The sequence below is a fragment of the Podarcis cretensis genome (assembly GCF_951804945.1).
Source record: "Podarcis cretensis genome assembly, chromosome: 7".
NCBI classification, from domain to species: domain Eukaryota; kingdom Metazoa; phylum Chordata; class Lepidosauria; order Squamata; family Lacertidae; genus Podarcis; species Podarcis cretensis.
Genome location: NC_137176.1, coordinates 38038034 through 38057021, shown reverse-complemented (window position 1 = coordinate 38057021; position 18988 = coordinate 38038034). Strand labels below are relative to the sequence as shown.

The window sequence follows — 18988 nt, the reverse complement described above, 5'->3', positions numbered from 1 at the left end:
CAGAAAGGAAAAGGAATAAATACTGCCACCTGGGTTTTCTAAATTTAAGATGACCCTCTTACTATGCTTTTTGTAAAAGATGTGCTACCCACACATGACACATCACATTCCTAAATGCTTTTAAGTCTGTTTAAAGGTATGGTTGCACCATGTGTGACTGAACTACTGTATAATTCATGTGCACTATACACCCTCTGCTGGCTGCACACTTCTTTGCAGCATCTTTTTCTTAAATGTGGTAACTGCATACATGAGGATCTCAAGTGCTTACCCATGTAGGCACAGACAGGATCAAGAGCTGCTTAGCTTCAGCAAAATGATGGCTTCATGTACCTTCAGACCATATCCTGAGTCCACACTCTTTCTATGAGGGTGGCAGATGCAATTTTGAAACCTTGGGCACATTGTCAGGTTCCCAGGCAACAGACAATTGCATATTAGTGGCATATGGAGGCAGTGGCTACCATTGAAAATTTGCAGGCTTACTAGTGAGTATTTTTTATTTATTCAACTGAAGTATTTTTATTTTCCTTTACAGTCAAAAAAAGACAGTAAGTTTCATAATTCATAGTGTAGTCCTACTAAAACGAGTGTGTTAAAGTTTGAAAAATAGCAAGGTGGCAATCAAACAAGTCACACAACAACATAGTCTAACAAAATTCACTGTAATTTCTAAAAGTCACCATGTGAACCCTTCTGGATATGAAGCAAGTAATAAGTATAACCTAAGTATGTTTTTAAGCTTACATGCCTGCTTGGGGTTTATAATAAATCAATTACCACTATATATTAGTATCTTTTGGGAGGGGGATTTTCAATCAATTTCCCAAAACTGGAATTTTTTCCCCACCCGGCCATTGTAAGTCCTTCATACAATTTACTTTTTGCTAGTTAAGTCAATCTCTACCTCTTCACCAGTTAAACAAAGAACACTACCTTTTGTGTGTAGATATTTTAAACTTTTGAGTTGCTTCATGCCTAAACAATTCTGGTTTGTTAACACCTGACGTGTTTACACACGGAACATACACAAACATGGCATCTGGATATTGCCCCTTCGTTAATTTTGTTCAACTAGCAACTAAAGACTGCTTGGTAATGCAGGGCTTGAGCCCACTGCCTACAGGGTTCGTTTCAGGATAATATTGCGCGTGTGCAGTGAAACACCGGGGCCTCAGCTGAATCCCAGAGCCTGTTTTCGCTGTCAAGGTTCTCTCGGGGAGTCATAGAGGACAGGAGTGCCTCGGGGCATGTGCAGAGTGCATGTTTCGCCTCAAGGGTGCCAGCCACAACCCAGCCCCTTCACTTTGGGCTACACGGAACGCGCAACAGAGGAAAGCGAGAGTCGCCGCTAGGGCGCCTCTGAACGCGCCTGAAGGGGCAGGAAGCGACCTCCACGCGGCGCGCGGGGCCACTGAGGTACAGTTAAGGCCCTCGCTTCTTCAAAGGGAGTCACGCGCCGCCCGCGGAGCAACTGCCGCCGTTGCATTCCATACATTTCCTGTCTTCCCTCCCCTCCGTACGACGTTACGCATCACGTTCCGACAGTGACGCACTTCGGCGAATCTACGGCACGCCACTTGTGACCAAGATCATCACAAGCGGAGGAGGACGGCGTCCCCATCCGGTGAGTAAAAACCAACGGTCAGAGGTCCCCTCGCTTCTGAGGGAGGCTTCTGCTTAAGGCTGTTGTAGGCGTTTATCCTTGGGGGCGCCCGGTCGTTCCTGGCTTTCTCCAGGCCTTCTCGCTTTCCCTAGGGCTTTTTGGGCCTCTGTGCCGCCGTCGTTTTTTCTCCCCCTTCCTCCTCTCGATAAGTGGGAGGGAGGGCAGGAAGCTCGTTTTGGGCCAATCAGTAACCGTCGGCGGGTCATTTGCTTGAGGAGGGAATTCCTGAGTGGTTAGGCATGGAGGGCGGGAAGACGGTTTCATATAGCGATTGGCTAACGCCTCAAGGCTTCTCATCCACTTTTTTTTAAAGAAAGGAAGGGGGAGGAAAAAAAGTTTGTCCAGAGTGCGCATGCGGAAGCTATTCGTGGTCTGTGACTTCTTCGTGTTAGCACTACGCATGTTCGTCGCGCGGCACCTTTTCAGGAGCGAGGGGGACTGGACGTTGCGCACGCGCCTTTTCGACCGTGGCTTTAAAACCGTTCTTTTCAGGGGGCTGTGATTGCGCTTGCGCGAGGGCTTGTATGTTTGCGGGTGAGCGATAAGGGACGCCTGAGCTCTTCTTCCTGGGCCGAAGGAGGAGCGCACGCGCACTGCTGTCGCTGGCCAGCAAAAAAATCCAAAATCTGGGGCAAAAAATATATATTTTTGTACGGGCCGTACAAAACGACACAAGCTTCCGAGTTCATCCCAACTCTTCATCAGGCTGGCAGTTTTTATGTAAAAAAAGAAAAGAAAACTGGGGAGGAGGAGAGCATGCTGGACACCTGAACATGTTGGAAGATTCAGGGCAGATAAAAGATAAAAATGATTCACATTTCCTGGCATTGTGGAGTTGGAAGTTACCCAAAGGATCATTTGCAATGCATACTTAAACTAGAAATGGCTACCACAACAGGTAGCGATGTCCAACGACTTGGAACAGCTTTAAACAAATTACAGTGGTACCTTGGTTCTTGAACGGCTTAGTTGTCGAACAAATCAGCTCCTGAACATCGCAAAGTATTCTGGTTTGTGAACGTTTTTCGGAAGCTGAACATCTGACGCGGCTTCCACTTGAGTGCAGGAAGCTCCTGCAGCCAATTGGAAGCTGCACCTTGGTTTGAATGAACTCCCAGAACGGATTAAGTTCATTAACCAAGGTACCACTGTACACAAATTCATGGAGGAGATTGCTAGCCATTAAAGGTAGATGGTTGGCTACATTGAGAACCGGGTACTGGACCTGATGGGCCTTTGTTCTGATACGGAGCGGCTCTTAGATATTTGGCGGGGGGGGGGGGGAGTTGGCATGATTTAGAAACCACAAGGTTGGCATTTAGTCACAGTCAAGATGGGAATGTAGGAAGAGAGCGCAAACTTGTATTGGGCTCTGCTTGGAGCTATGCAGATATTAGCTTGTATCCGAGGGCTTCTGGGATAAAGCAGTAAATAATGGCTGTTTATGAAGGCGTGCTGTAACCCAGACTTCACATGACATCACAGTTTCAATCTAGCCCATGAAAACATAAGCTGCAATAAATGGGTTATTTTTAAAGATTTAACAAGTGTCTTTGTTGTTTCTGGTTCTACATGCTAACTAATCCAGGGATGGGGAACCTTTTTCAAGTTGAGGTCAACATTCAGGGTACATACACTTCAGGTTACATACGCTTCAGGTTACAGATTCCGCTAACCCAGAAATAGTACCTTGGGTTAAGAACTTTGCTTCAGGATGAGAACCGAAATCGTGCTCCAGCGGCGCGGCAGCAGTGGGAGGCCCCATTAGCTAAAGTGGTACTTCAGGGTAAGAACAGTTTCAGGTTAAGTACGGACGAATTAAGTACTTAACCTGAGGTACCACTGTATAGACAACCTTCTGAGAACCACATACCAGTGGTAGATTGGGTCAGAGGCAAAAGTAAGCGAAGCCACAAATGTAACATTATCCTCCGTACAGTAGGCTAGCTTGTACCCACACCACTGTATTCCATCAAGGTAAGCAAGAACAACTAATTTATCAGAGTTCAAGAACATATTACAGCCAGATAAAATCACTTGGTGTGTGAAGCAGGAGTGTGTTATGGGGAGAGTTCCAAGGGCCAAACAGATAGCCTTTGAGGGGCAAATTTTCCCCTGGGCCTGAGATTCCTTGCCTCTGTGTAGCTCCTTGGGATTGTATGCCACTAGAACTCTGAAGAGACAGCATGCGGAGCACATGCAAGAAATAAATGCAAGAATCAGATCCTGCTTTTATAAATTTTGGAAGATGTGCCTCCACTCATAGCTGTTATGTCTGCTCATGGTGAACACATGCTTCAGCAAGGGAAGCCACCAGGTTGTTAAGTGTCTGTATGGAGAAATGCTTGCTTCCAAAGAACCACAAACGTTCACATTGGAGGCCGAAGTTGCACTATTCTAGAAGTGAAGATGCCTTTTTTTGGTGATCTCTGGAAATCATGTTTACTGTAATGACTCAAGTTGGAAGAAATTTCACAAGAGTTGGGTTGGCAGGTAGAACTGAAATTGCATTCAATCTCCATTTCTTTTCTGAGGCTCCACAATTTTGACAGTGAACTTTCTTTGCGACTACAGTGGTACCTCGGGTTACATACGCTTCAGGTTACAGACTCCACTAACCCAGAAATAGTGCTTCAGGTTAAGAACTTTGCTTCAGGATGAGATCAGAAATCGTGCTCTGGCGGCGCGGTGGCAGCAGGAGGCCCCATTAGCTAAAGTGGTGCTTCAGGTTAAGAACAGTTTCAGGTTAAGAACGGAACTCCGGAACGAATTAAGTAACCCGAGGTACCACTGAACTAGTTTGCTCTCAACTAGGTATTAAAACCAGGATTAGATCCTAGTTTAAATCTGTGATTTGGGAACAAACTATAATTAGCAGAAACTGTTTACAGCTGTTTGGTTGTCATGGTCAGTCACAATTATATCTCACTAGGGCAGGAGAACCACAAGAACCCTCAAGATGCTCTTGATCACACAAACTATGGTTTAGCAACCATATATGTGTGACCTTTGAACGAGGCCTTTATATTGGTTTTATATACACTGCTAAATTTGACCTGTTCCTGTATGGGCAGATCTGTTTCCAGAACAAGTGTTTCCAAAATTTGTGAATTTTTAAATTTGAAATTTCTATGTGATAAGATCAGTTTGAAAAATATTTCAGGGGGTTAAATGCTTGCCAGGGTGTAGAAATAGCTTCTTGTTTGGGGATTCTGTCTATGGACTTTCACATTACTCCCTGCCCCCAGTATTGAAAGAATGTGTGATGGGGCCATGTGGAGTTGTCCCGCTACTGACAACGTGCACCACACACACCATTGCTGTGTGGTGAAAATGCTGCCATGCTGTCCCAAGTGTTCAGCTGGCATAGGAAACAGCTCTGAATGTGTAATGTTGCATACTCATAGAGCTCTTCCAGGACAAAGTGCCGCCTTTCAGAAATTTTCCCCAAACATCAATTCCACCTTTGAAATTCCAGTAATATCTGGGAGAATCCGGACATATGGCAGTCCTAGTAAATATGGTATATAGGTACCCACAGATATTTCCCATACCAGCTGAATATGGGAAGGCCTCTTGTGTTCCCTCCCTCTTGTGTTCCCTCCCTCTCACCAAACTAAACCATGGTTTAAAGGCTTAGCACAATGAAATCAAGGGTTGCTCTTGGCCCATCGCTCATGCTTTGTTTGGCAGAAATTATCCTTGATCTTGGGTGTGGAAGTAGCCCTAAGTCAGGCTGCAGTGTGGCGGAAGAGTGAAGTGCCCTCACTTTCAGTAGCTTACAGTGAGTAAGCTGCACATTCACATTTAGACCATAGTTTGTTATTAACTGAGGTTTAAAGTGACATGAGAACTAGGCCTTTATTGTTAATTTAAGAATAAGCTGCTGCAAAAAAAACTGGCATTAACACCATCAAGACAAAAAGCAACCAGCAGTTCATCTGATATACCAGGAAGTATCCTTAACGTTTATATTTTGTTTTGTTTTTAATAGGGATAACCTTGCATTGACACCCCCTTCTGTTCTTTCCATATTTTTAACTTTAAATTATTTCAAGTTGGAGGCTTGTAGATGATAAGCTAATAAAGATTTTTTCTTAAGCATGTTGTGCAGGATTGTTCTGAATTTATATCCCAGCTACCCTTATCTTACAATTTGAGGTGCCTATTTTGCAACTTCTTCTAAAGAGCAAAGGGGCAATTTGACCATCCAGTTTTAATGAAAAGCACTGTTTTAACCAAGGGAAAGTAGATAACAGCTTTAGGATAGTATTCTGAAAATACAGCACATACAGAGAGGACTGTCATTTCCCTGATATATATATTTTTTTTAAATTCTTTTTATTAATTTTCACATTAGATCACCAAAAAGAAAAACAAATCAACGGTTACAACAGTTGTAAAAAACCCCAACACACACAAAAAAGAAAACTAAATAAATATCAATACATAACGTATAAACAATGTTGATTTCCATTACGCTTCTTTGTCTTCTCATTTATATCTTTATATCTTTAAGTATTTTAATCATTCTTCTACACACCTATTGACTTCCATCCCTCCCGGTTTCAGGCTTCTTAGTATGAATAGTTTGTTTCTCCTGCAGTTGATAGTTATAATGATTTGCACATCGTAAGATCTATATCAGTCCTGCATTTCCCTGATATTAATTACCTGATCCATTTCAGTCTGGTTAGTGATCTAGTTTTGGAATTGCTTTGGTTTCTCTGATGAATAGTCTGCAGTGGAAGAGGGAAAGGGAAGTGTGTTCCCGTTGTCTTTATTGGAAATTTCAGTGACTTTTGATACCATTAGCTTTGTGGAGAAGTACCATTGTACAGTGGCTCTGGTCTTTAATGGAACACAGATCTAAAATATGATACTGGAGTACTAGTACTCAGCCTCTTGACCTTTGACCTGTAGAGTGCATCAAGGGTCTCTATTCAAAGTGCTATAGAATTTGGAAGAACCTTTCTTCACATGAACTTGCCCCCTCATTGAGCTAATGGTTTTCTTCAATGGTTTTCTTCACTGTCCCACCACTATAGACAATTGGTTAGAGGAAACATGGAACAGAGTATTTTTTGTAGCAGTGCCTAGGTTTTGGAACTCTCTCCAATGAGTTACCCATCTGGCCCACACGTTGCAATGGGTCTCTGTGAAAACTGCTTGGTTTTCTCGATGCTACGGTTTATTTTTCAACTTGCTTTATGTGATTATATTTTCTGTGTTTGTTGCTTTGATGTTTTGCTATTCAGTTTCTTTGTTTTATATGTTGTAGTGTATTTGCTTACTTTGTGGCCATTGTTTTTATCTTATGTTACAGCCTGCTTGGAAGGCCTTTGGAGGAAAATTAGCTTTTTTAAAAAATAAATAAATACCAGAGCTACCATTCCCCATTGTTGGCTGACACTTATGGGGAAAGGGGGCCTGGGTTCTTGAATATACAGCAATTGGAAGGGCTGAGAAGCATCTTCCACTGCTTGCCTCATCTGAAATCTCCTCTCCTTGCTATTATTTCCTTTTAAAATAGGGCACTTCTTTCCCTACTTATTAGTCTTGCTATACAAAATAAAAAGGAGGAGAGGCTGGCTTTGGTACTTTTGATTCAACAAGGGGAATGATAGACTGAGGAGCAGGAGGAAGTAAGTACATATGGGTTGACCATTGCACTGTATGCTTGGCAGGATTGAATGTCTCTAGCCTTCTTTGCTGCTTTAGTCATGTTCAAAGAAGGATGTGGTGGATGCTGTTGGGGGTAACGTATACATGGGCTCTGACACCAACATCCACCCATTCAAGTGCACTATTTACAAATGGCAATATCTGAAAGCATGGAAACCAGGGATGGGTGGAGCAGGTGTCCTGACAAGGCTCCCTCCATTTGTTAATTTGTGCCTGCATGAATGATTGACTCAGGGTATCATTGGTAGAAGGTGTGGATGATGATGTGCTTTTACTGTGTGAATGGAATGAGGGATGGGATACGAAGTGTTTGGATGCAATATTGAGCATTAGAAACAGCAGGGTTAGGTCGTTCCCAGCCTAATAAAGTTCATTGTTCATTAATAGTTCCACATTAATATTTTAATCGAATCAAATAAGTAGCCTTCAGTTATGATGAATATTCTAGAGGGGGCACATCATATTTTTATTTGAAGCTCGCTTCTTGAACTTGCCTTATATGCACACACTCAACCCCTGCAGTTAGAAATGCCACTGAAAGGATCCAAATAGAAGGAGACAGTTTGGTAACAAACCTCCCAGGGTTCATGAATTTTATTATCATATGCATGAAATTTTTGAATACTTGACAACTTTTTTCTTTCTCTCAAAAGGGTGAATATTATAGGATCAGCATTAGTTGCTTGTCCTTGTGCCGTAGCATTCTGAAATCTAGATAAAAAGCAAAGCACACAGTGGTTTGGACTATTTATTGTTCTAAGCCAAGCTGTTTTGTATGTAAAGTTGGGAGGTGTGGTTCTCTGAGGCAGAAGTATGGCAGGCACTGGGTTGCTGCTGATAATGGCAGCCCCAAGCCTAATTTTCTCCTCTTTACCTATAAAGCTTAATAGAAGTCCCCATGAGGCTTAATGTGTTCCCAATGAGCACTTTGCTTTCTCACATCATTGCTTGCTACTGGCAGGAGTGTGGGAACTCAAGAGCATAGGGATGCAGTGATACCAGTTTCCATCCAACATGTTTCCATTACAGTCATACCTTGGGTTATAATGCTTCAGGTTGCGTTTTTTTGGGTTGCGGACCGCCGAAACCCGGAAGTACCGGAACAGGTTACTTCTGGGTTTTAGCGGTCGCGCATGCACATAAGCGCTAAATCGCTCTTTGCTCATGCACAGAAATGCCGAATCGCAACCCGCGTGTGCGCAGATGCAGGTTGTGAACACTGCGAGTTGTGAACGTGCATCCCACACAGATCACGTTTGCAACCTGAGCGCCCACTATATAGGAAGGGTTTTGTCCATTTCGTTGCTGCTTACACGCTGTGTCACGAATCATTATTCGTTTCGGGTTTTTCAGTAATGTTATTAATTACAGAATATTTGCAGCTTTAGGATGTGTGTGTGTGTGTGAAATCCAGTGCCAACAATTGCCTTTTGTGTTTGCATAAAGCAAATCTGGTCCTGACACCGAGCAAATATACTAACAGTGGCAATATCTGTACCAGTTTCAGTTTCCATCGGAATTCCTGTACATCCCTCTCTGAGCATGATGACGATGCATCATATGATTAGTTTTCAGTAGATTTGAAGAGGGAAGGGAGGTCTATACATAGGGATTCTGTTTTTGATGACAGCCTCATGCCTGTTGTTTAGTTCTTCACTATTTTTGGGAGGGACAGTATGCATTAATGGGAAGTTCCAAGCAGTTAGAACATTTGTTTCTTTGGTCGGGGACTGCAGTTGGTGTGTACTGGCTGTGTCTGGTTGAATGTGTGCAGGAGAACTTGGAAAGCACTTTGGCTTGGGACTGATCTAGCATAATTTGATTTGCTGTACATCTGCTAGTACTTTTCTGCTTGCTTCTGTGCCCCAGGGATCAGTTTTCCTGGAGAAAAACCCATTATCGCAATGGTCATTTCACAGTTTTAAATATTTCTTTTTTACAGTAATATTGTCACGTTTTACATGAGCACCAGCTAGCATTTCTTTGGTGTACAGATTTCATATTGAACTGATGGGTACATTGGGACTGCATAAATTAAACACGTTGTGATGGTGTTTAGGATATAGTAGACTTATTTTTAATTCAGTTTTACCATTTTTCTCAGAAGACTATTTTCCTGATCAGATTAGATCTATATTGTGTGGAAGGGGGATACACAAGTGTTACCAAGCTGAGAAGGGAAGGCAGGGATATCTCTGACAATTCCCCCCCCCCCCCCCAATAAATGTTGTTTTATAAAACAAGATATTCAGGGTGTTGTAATTTGTCTAAGCCATCAGAATTGCCAAACATGGGCAATTACATAATTTCACACTTTCCAGTAAAGTCAGACCCTGATTAAGCGGTTGACAGCCTGTGAGAGTGCATTCATTGACAGTTGATGTCTGTATTCCCTAAATTTGTAGTGATTGCAATCTGAGTGAAGAAGACATTGAGATTCAAGCCATTTACTCTGAATGAGACTCCTCTTTGACAAATGAGGAAAGTTCTGGGTTGTTGTTTTTTCCAGACATGAAAATTTCAAATGCATAAATACTTTGCTGCTACTGTATCTTGCTTTCTGCTGATGCCAGGTCTTCTCAGTGTCTTCGGCTCTTGCTGTCTTTCATTGCACCTGCTGTTCATCATATTTATTTCATTCTTCTTTCCTGCGCTTTCTATCTCCATCTCCCTTTTACCCCCTTTAAACAGAACAATATGGTAATAGAAACCCTAATAGGAAGAAGGCACTGTTTAACTCGGTTGGAGTGCTACTAATCCAATTGCCAAACGCAACTACAGCACAGCATGCCTCTTAATTTCAAGTAAAATGGAAACTTCACTTTCTAAATTTACGGCACTGTACCACTTGTGTGAGTGAGCAGTACTATTCCATGATTCCCATTTATAGTGAATTACAGAAGGGTACGGGTTTGATAATTATTTTGTCTATTAAACATTTATATGTCACTCTTTGAGCAAAATGAGGTTTCCAAAGTATGTTAAATTAAAACACTTAAAAGCAACCAATAAAGGAATGCAATGAAAGGAGAGCAATCTCTTTTCAGTCCTAGGTGAACACCTTTTTTAATTTCCCCAGGTCTTTTTAGTTTTGGTTTTAGTGCTGTTTATAGCTAGTAGATTGTTCTTCTTTCGTTAAATTCTTTTACTGGCTGATTTTAATTGTTCTAATGGTGGCACACTTTGAGAACCACATTTTGGTTTAAGAGTGATGTGTATAATGTTTACCTGGGACTGAAATGATAACAACCCCTAGTTTCAGTGACAGTACCTCATCCAACAACACATGATTAAGTGGGGCTCTGGATGCAAATACTGTAAAGTGGCATCCAAACCACTATTAGACTTTGTATTCCCAGGACGTCCAAGATCAAGAAGACCCCTAACCACTTGGAAGAAGGTCCTTTGAACAGGTCTCCAAGGATGGTGGGAGAAAATGCTGCTGGTTTTCTGCCTCAGAGTTGGCTGGATAGACTTTTGCCTGTTTTGCATGGGATTCTCTTTGAGTTTTAAAGCCGCTTGGCTCTAGCTGTTGTTTTTGCAGCCCAGTTCCTTGGTGTAACAAGGAGCCAGACAGACTGTGCCTCTTAGAAAATGACACTTATGAATGATAATGTCGAAGGCTTGTGACATATCTGTATCCCAACATATAGTCAAGGTTTCAACAGGAGTGCAACCATGCCAACATAACTTCTCCTATGGCTTTGAAGGATCACTGATCTCTAAAGGTGGACTATTCCAATATGTTCCCCATCCTGCTGCAGAAAGAAGCAGTAACAACAAGTAAAAACCTCAGAAAAAGAAATGTGATCATGACAATCTCCCATGTCCTAATTTCTGTCCTCCTATCCCTACCAAAACACCAGCTATATCAAAGATGGAGATAACTGGAGGTTGCAGAGTATGGACAAAATAAAAGATAAAGTGCGAGATTGGCTACATTATGCTCAGATTAAAGAAGTTTTTAAGTTGGATAAAAAGGTAGGATTCCAGGTGGAAAAATCAAAGTTAGAAACTGAACTGTTAGAACCCAGCTCTAAGATACTTTCAAGAATGTATAATTTGCTGTTAAAATGGAATACACAGGATGAAACGGTCAAATCAGCCATGATAAAATGGGCACAGGACATAGGGTACAACATCATGTTTGCTGACTGGGAAAAGTTATGGACCACAGGTTTGAGATTTACGGCATGTAATGCCCTGAAAGAAAATATTATGAAAATGATATACAGGTGGTACATGACCCCAGTCAAGCTTGCAAAGATATACCATGTGTCTGATAATAAATGTTGGAAGTGTAAAGATGCTGAAGGAACATTCTTTCACCTCTGGTGGACCTGCCCTAGAGTGAAGGTTTTCTGGGAAACGATTTATAATGAACTGAAAAAGGTATTTAAGTATACCTTCCTTAAGAAACCAGAGGCCTTTCTCTTGGGCATTGTTGGTCAGAGTGTGCAAAAGAAGGATCGAACCTTTTTTATGTATGCTACAACAGCAGCAAGGATACTCATCGCTAAAAGCTGGAAAACTCAAGAATTACCCACACTGGAAGAATGGCAGATGCAAGTGATAGACTATATGGAACTGGCGGAGATGACGGGCAGAATCCGAGACCTGGGAGAAGAACTGGTGGAGGAAGACTGGAAGAAATTCAAGGACTATCTACAAAAATATTGTAAATTGTATGATTGTTAAGAAAGATGTAAGATTAGCAAAAACATGGCTTCAACAAACTAGTTATAAAGAATATAAATTTAAATTCAATTGGAAGATGAAAAGATAAATTTGGGATAAGTAATATTTTATGATTAAGCTTCAATAAGAGTATGTTAAACCCCAAAATTTGAGACATTAAATATTGGAAAATTATATTATATGAATTAAATCAAGTTAATAATTTGCTGGTAAAATTTATGTTTAGAAAGCAGGAACAAGAGATGTGAGGAAGTCCAAAGTTGAGAATGAAATGTGGATAATGGAAAATATTATGTTATTATGTATGTTTTTTATTGGTTATACAAAATTTAATAAATATTATTATAAAAAACAACAACACACCAGCTATATCTTGTGGATCGGTTGCATATATTGGGACAGCTCCTTGGTTGTCATGGAGACCATGAAGTCCTGAGCTCATCAAAAAAGTCATTCCCTGTACCTAATAACTTATTGCCATTTGATAACTTTTATTCCTATGTATATTTCATGAGAGCCTTCTTTAAAATCATCATCATCATCATCATCATCATCATCATATCAGGCTCACCTGGTGAATACCGTGCCTGGAAGGAGTGATCAGGTCAAATAGAAAAACTTCCACATGATTTTCACTAGGTAAAATTCTGTTATTCCCAAATATATTTCACAGGCATTGCAGTATCTCAGATCTTGCAAACTCATGCAATAGCAAAGTCTGACTTGTTGAGTTCTGTTTATCTCTGTTTCAAGCTTATCTTTTGACAGGACAGTATGATACAGATTGTTTCTGTATCCAGGAAGTCATGAACACCCCCTTTTTCTTTTAGCAATCTTGGTTTTAAAACTTCTCTAACATCTGCATTGATCATTTCACTTTAGTTGCCCAGAATAAACATACAGTCTTTCTGCATTTAGGACTGCCATTTAAAATGTAATAGTGGGCTCTGCATTTTTATTCTACCATACCTGATAAAATTACCTGAGGATGCCCTACAGAGATATTATCTGCCCCATACATAAAAGGACAAAAATATATTTCCATATTGCTTCAAGGAGAAATAGTGGACCTCCTGGGAGGGGTGGCAGATCTGCCTGCTGCCGCCTTTGCTACCTCTTCCTTCTCCTCTTCCTCCCCCCCCCAACCTTCCAATGCCTGATAATCACTTTCTCCTTTCATTCTAAGGTTGAACTTCACCATTTCCCTTCATTTCCAAGCTTATCTTATACCCTGCTTTCATTCTTCACTCCTCTCTTTAATTCTGATGATCTTCACTCCCCCTTCCCTCTCATTTCAACTGGCAGGAATGTGTGTGCCATTTTCTGGTTTGCTTCAGGTACCAAAATGCCTTGATCCGATCCTACATAGACTGTTACAGAAGTCTCTGTGCTTCTGTCAGAGAAATAATCTACAAAGGGAACAATATACTCCCAAACCAAGCCAGTTTGCAGGGTTGACCCTCTGTTAAGTTGTTCTGTCTTAAGGAGCAACCACTTAGTACTGGTCCATGCATTCTTATAGCACCAATTTGCTGGCCTCCTTGGAATCTTAGAATCACTATTGGTCCTTTTGCAGATACATCATCTGGGTTTCTTTTGCCTTTTAAAGTTGATATGCAATGGCTGAGTTTGTGGTAGTGATCTTATATTTTATCTTGTTCAAAAATTGATGAGAAATTCCAAATTCAGCACATGCTAGCAAAACTTTTGAGTTTCAGTGTCTCTGTAAGACAATAGTGTGACAGTCACAGGTACAGAAAGCTAGGTACATATTCAGTGTATGCATCCAAGCTGTACACAATGGGGGGAGGGGAATGAATTTCATTACCTATTTAAAAGGCACATTTTGGAGACTCTAATTAACTTTGGACAATGTTGTTGCCAGAGTGGCTCTATCTGTCTTTCTGTAATATACTCATATGATTTGCTGTCAGAGAGCTTGGCTACCCCCACTTGAGTGTGCTAGAGGGCTGCAGTTTGTCCTTTAACCTTACCTTCATGATGATGAATAAAAGGGCACACAGTAGCAGTATACAAAATTGACATTTTTTTATTTCTAACTTCACTTGTCGTCTTTCTTGTAATTTGATACGTTTGCACTGCTGTGTTTAATGATCCCTTTCCTGGGTATGATGAATTGAAATAGCTCATACCAAACTGACCTATTATTCTCCATTAGTTCTTCCTTACTGGTAAGTTAGATACACCCTGGCTTCTCTCAGTAGATGTTGCCTTCTGGATAATGGTGGTGTCCTGGATGCAATTTAGCATGCATCTGTGGTTTTGTATCAAAATAACTGTGCAGCAACTCGATGTGGCACTGTTTGAAGTAGAATTCACCCCCCTTTAAAAACCCTTTAAGTATATTTGTAACTTTCACTGCACTGTTCTCTGGAGTTGCTGGCATCTGTCTGTCTCGAGAGAGGGTGAAGTCAAACCACTGAAGGACCACAGTGCCTGCTATGGATGCAGAGGCCTCGTAACTGCTGCCTCCTGTGTTGTTTTTGTGGTGCTAGCAGCACCAAAGTAACCTCTCCAGGGTGCAAGCCTGGGTAGTGTGTATGGAGGTCCTGAGCTGCCCAGATGACAAGACCCCCTTCTTGGCCTTGCTGATGTGGTTCCAAAGGAAAGCAGAGCAATACATTTGGCACCAGCTTGGCTCCAGGAGTTGCTGGAAGGAGGCATACATGGCGCCAGCCGACCGTCTTAGGACTCAACTCCGGATTTGTGTAAGGTTTACTCCTTAGTCTTTCCTTCTTCCAAAGGGATATCCTAGTGCCTGGTTGTTGAGAAACCTAAACACTGAATTTAAGTAGCTAAGGACCTTTTTTGGGGTGAAATAGGATGGAGGGAGGGAAGGATACAGATAAACAAATTCCAAGTGGATACCTTGATCTTCCCTAATGGAAACCTTTGTGTTCTCATTTATGTACACATCTGGTTTATTGAACCCTCTTTGGTCTTTGAGAGATTGTGTTGAAATTCAGATTGAGAACACTCCAGCACCCAAGATTGTTTTCTCTTTAGTTGCCTAGAGAAGAAGAGAGTTCCCAATGTGATAGACCTGGGAAAACCTATTGTCCCACCATGATGGCAGTCATCTTATGCCAGCACAACATTACTGTAGTAACATAGTTGGAATCCTGCACATGCTGAGCAGGAAAGTTGTGAAGAAGCTTCAAAATACAGGGAGCATGGCAACTATGCAAATTGCTGCCAATGTCTATCAAAATGCCGCTAATTCACACCAACCTTGTAGTGGCATGCTACCCACGTTAGACATTTATTTATTTTATTTTATTACTTACTACATTTAAATCCTACAGTTTACACTCAACAGTGGGAATGCCATGGCATCATCCTGCCCTATCACAGACACAGTGCCCTCAGGCAGCAAAAGCACAGCAGTATCTTTTTCAGGAATCCCTGCATACAGAGGCTGAAATCCCCTAATACCACTCCAACACACAGACCCCCAAATGGCCAGCAGAGTGGGATCTAGTTTCTTACCCTGGTTCAGAAACTTCAGATATGAACAATTATTTATTACTTGGTGCACTGTGTACTCTGTCGCTCTATTAGACATATTTATACTGTACTATTAAGAACTGAGAGCATTGTATGGATGCTGATTATTGTCCTAAATTCCCAATCTTAAATAGATCAGAAAAAGTCATACTGAGTTCATAACATGCTTTCCCGTAAGCACGCTTAGCATTTCAAACCATAGCTTTTCTGTTCAGTAGCTTTTTCCTTCAGACTTTGTCCAGTAGTTATTTTACCCATCACAAGATTGATAATTAAAAAAAAAAAAAAGGAAAGTTATAGGACAAGTGTACCAACACTCGGTATGGAGTGGAAATTTTACAACTGAGTTATAAATCCCAGAAGCAGTATGGTTTATAACGGGAAAGTTAAAGGGAAAAATGGAGAGAGTGAAATAATACGTATGTAACCTTTCCCCCTCTCTTTAGTGAGTAGACCATTTAAACTAAATTAAGTAAAGGATGTAAATTCTGTTGTTTCAGTTTTTAATATTTCATGGCTGATTTTATAGATAAAAATTACATTTAACAATAAATATGAAGAAGAATTAATATGGCCTGTTCTGGTTTGATATGGAACAGCAAATCCCATTTCTCCTCAGCTGTAAAGAAAATTCATTATTATGTCTTGGATTGTAAGAGATGGCTTCATTGTGATTAGTTACATTGATAATAAAACAACCTTTTTGAAAATGGCACAATATACATGGGTTCTCATGTGTCTGTGTTTAATGACACTGAATTTGTGCATTTGCTACCCTCTTCACAAATCTGTTGCCTCCTCCTTGTATCCGAGCCCATTTTAAGTCATGCAAGTTACTTTTAAAAAAGAATAAGAAATTGCAATCTTATATCAAGCAACTAAGCTATATATAGTTTTAGGAGAGGCAGAAGTAATACTGCGGGCTTATTTTGAATGCCTCAAGGGCAGATGCAGTGCTGGTTTGGGACAAATGATGGTTTGCAGATTGGGAATCAGCTTTGGGATCATGTGCATCACCACCATCCCTCTCTAGCATGAATTCCTCCTTCTTTGCCTTGTCGAACCGCATGCAGAAATATGAGATCTGAAGACATATCTGGCTGCAGAGCTATTTCAGTCTTCCAAGTCTTGGCATGAGCGCTAGGGGAAAGGGAGAGAAACAGATACTCAACCATATTATATTATTTCGGCAAATGTGGAGTGATATAACCACGCTAACTGCATTTGTGTCTGGCACAAATGTGCAGCTTCTTAGCCAGAGCTCCTCCCTATCGTTTATAAGTTGAGACTCAGCCCAGGAGCTCCTCAGAGCTCTCACCTGTAGAGCAGAACGTGCTCCTTCGGGTCTCCCGTGTTTTCTGAGAAATTTCAGGCAAGACCTGACCCTTGGCTGCTTCTGAAGAACTAGGCAGTGAAAGGCTAGATTGCAAATGCAAGAATGGGAATTAAACCCAAACTGTGGTCATCATCATTCCCTTGGGGAGATAAAAGTGAAAACCATTTTGACGTGAAACTTGCAAACATAAATGCTTTGAGCACAAAAGTCTGCATTACTTAAGCATGTACAACAGATTGTTTTTGAATTGAATGTAAACATTAAATACGTTTCACAACACATTGTGGGAACAGAGCTTGCGTTTTTAAGGTAGCGTTTAAGTCAAAACCATTTCTCTTGCGATGTAGCAGTATTTTAGTCTTTGTCCCCTTGTGTAAAGTGGCCACAAGGTGTCATCAGAATGCTTTTCTTATGCTGACTTCTTATTTCATGCGGCTTCCCCCCCTTTTTTTCCTTCAAACTTTTACAGCTACGCTAATAGTAAATCTAATGTGAAATACTACCCTTTTTTTTCTTGAGGATATTGTGGCATTAAGCTTCCACTGAAATAACTTAAAAGATTATGGCCTAATAGCCCAGTGCCTTAGGTACCTCTGCACCGAAGCAGTTCATTGCACAGGAGATAAACTTCCTAGTGCTTGCGTGAGCGGACAACTTCAGCCATGCTTGAACCCAACCACAGCCTTAGCTGCTGGAGCTGTCATCTCTCCTAAACCAAAAGTGCCCAGTATCTTTTCAAGGATGCCCTTGTGCTACGCAAGGGAAGTTAAGCTGCTCAGCTTGGTTGGTGCCAGGTTTGAGGGAGCCCCAGGCAAGCATTTCCCCCACTGGGAAATGAAGATAGTAGTGGCAGCAGCAGTTACTTTGCCCATTGCTTTGCTCTCATCCGCCTGCAGCCTGGCCTGCAGGAATGGGTGGATGCACTTGCAGCCCATTGTGTGGTACCCAGCACATGGCTTTAGCCACCTATGCTAGGCTGATTATCCCAGAACATCACTGAGCTGGTACATAGTACTGCATCAGGGCAAAACAGCAGCAATTTTTGCTCAGCGCTTCTCTTCAGCACACCCAGTCCCACCACCAAAAAAAGTTTTTTATATATGTCAGCTCTGGTAGGCTAACCAGAGCAACCTGGCTTTTGCCCCATCGTGCAAGGTAGCACAGAAGTCTGGAAAGGCTGTACTAGCTCCCTTGTGTGCTGGCCTTCACTAATTATGGTGGCATATCTAACAGAAGAGGAATAATGATTACAGACATAGTACAGCATTGGTTCGGGGAATAACACTCCAATGCGGTTCACAGAGCACCCTTAGATCAAGTGCCCCCACAGCTCTTTTTGCAGCTAGAAGGATGTGCAGAGTTTTCTAAACTGAAGCCAGTGCTTAAAAGGGGAGGTCGGCAGTAGGAGACAGCAAGATGTGTGACTAGAAAACCACCAAGTAATTTATCTGAAAACAGATAAAAATGCAGGCAGCTGTGTTAGTCCATTAGAAATAATTGAAAGGGCAACAATAAGTGTAATACCTTTAGGACTTTTAAAAAATAAAAGTAGGAAGCAACTCTTTTTCGGATAGATCACTACTTGTTTACTACCTCTAAGTTCTTTAGCTGGCCATACATTTTACTGGTAGTTTAAGTATTTTACTAGTGCTGTTCTTTCCATATTTCTTTATGTACTAGCACGGTTGCCTTCAATTTAGTTTTTGTTGTGTGCTCTGGAGAATTAGCCTTCCAGGAGGCAAATCCTAGAACTGGAAGAAGATAATGATCTTCTCACATCTGTTTATGTGTTTGGTCTGAAGAGAAATCATGTGTGCCCCAATCACTGCAGAATCCTACTCAGTTGATTCTGTATCAAGTGCTCTGTCAAAAACTAATCTACTTTGTGAATATAAGAAGTACCTCAAGTTGTTGGTTTTTTTCCAAGGCTGACAGCAGAATTAAAGGAAAACCTGGCAACCCCTTTGTATTGCATGACATTGTCCCTGGCAAAATGGTGGTGGTTTGGCTGCTGCTTGGGCTGCCAGAAGTTGAGAACCCTGATTTTTTAATCAACTTGTGATAGAAGAATTATT

General features: G+C 41.4%; 1 protein-coding gene across 1 annotated transcript in view; it reads left to right on the top strand.

The window, feature by feature from the left end:
* The first annotated feature begins 166 nt into the window (after positions 1–166).
* ZNF407 (zinc finger protein 407) overlaps positions 167–18988 on the top strand; it is a 347724-nt gene continuing 328902 nt past the window's right edge. The window contains exon 1 of the mRNA XM_079983722.1: positions 167–1627. The gene's annotated coding sequence lies outside the window, so the exon portion shown is untranslated. The remainder of the gene's footprint in view (positions 1628–18988) is intronic.